Here is a 1,361-nt window from a genome sequence, read left to right as displayed (position 1 = left end):
GTGCAAAAATGCGTACCGTTTTGGTACGCAGTTGTGGGAGGAGAGATGGGCACGCTTGTGGGAACACACCCAGCGTGTGCATGCGTTTCCCTGGGGACACACAGAAGCGTCATATATTGTGCCACTGCTCCTTGTCCCCAGGCATGCCCCTGTACGCGCACTGTGGTGAACGGCAAATTGCACCAAGGGGGGTAGGGGAACCTGGAGCCAGCATCTGCGCTGGCCCTAGTAGCCTTGCCTGGGGTCCCCTTGGGACTGCAGCAGCAGTGATGCAGGTGCACAGAGCCTGGCTGGCAGCTGGAGTGTGGCTCTGGCCGGCCAGGCTCCAGTTCTGGGCAGCCTATGCTGCAGCCACATGCTCCCCACCCCTTGTGCTGCAAACATGGATTTGCAGCGCCTCAGGAGGGTTTGTGGTGCTGCAAACTGCATGTTCCTGTTCCTGGGGATGCAGCCATTATGGGTTTCAAGTTAAATTTGGCCCTAGTGTGGAGAACTTACTTTCCACCACATCAAAATTGCACATGATCTACCTTCCTTCTTTGCTTGAGATTGAAAGATGACTCGTTAGTTCATCATACAAAAAGACTCACGCCTGCTTCCCTCAAATACTAAAGTCATGTTGATTCAAAGCATAGGGGCTGTCTAAATTGCTTTTAATTTCAACCCGGATTTTCATCTAAATAGATTTGTGTACACATCTTCTCTTACAGTTAGGCTCACACACTGTATTGTAGCAGGGACCAACCTTTTTGCCAACCGTGTCATAAATTAGTTCCACATCCTTCCTGAGAGTCACTTGACTCCCTTTCTCCTGCCTTACTTTCTGCTTCCTGCTTGGATCTGCTGCTCTGTTGTTCTGTTCCCTGCCCCATCTGCCACTTTGCTGCCTGTCCCCTCCCTAGTCTACCACACGCCACACACACAGGCTACCGGTCCATGGGTTGAACAAACAAGAACTTGTAAAAGAGCTGGGCTGTTTGCTTGCATACAGTACCTATACTTCTACTTACCTACTGTCTGTCAAGGGCTTTTAATATTCAGACGTGGAATGGAAGTTCTTCCCTACCCTGCATCCACAGGTATCACCCCTGTTGTTACCGATGCCGAAACGGAGGCTGTGCAGGCCAAGTCTTTGGCTAAGGTGGTGTTAAAAGTCAGCGAAGTAGGGCTGGAAGGGCCCTCCATAGGCCATCTAGTCCAGCCCCCTGCCTCAGGCAAGATCATCAATACCCAAACCATCCTATGCAATGTATAACCTACATGCTACATAAGACAACCATCAATCCTGATGCAAGACAGACCTGACACCCTAACCTGCCAGGGGTAAAGCAGGGGAACCCCAGCAGCCAGTGCCTTGCTTC

This window comes from Gavialis gangeticus, unplaced genomic scaffold, assembly GCF_001723915.1.
Source record: "Gavialis gangeticus isolate Ggan-Ray unplaced genomic scaffold, GavGan_comp1, whole genome shotgun sequence".
NCBI lineage: Eukaryota > Metazoa > Chordata > Crocodylia > Gavialidae > Gavialis > Gavialis gangeticus.
The sequence above is the reverse complement of the archived record's forward strand: the minus strand, read 5'-3'. Positions refer to the sequence as shown.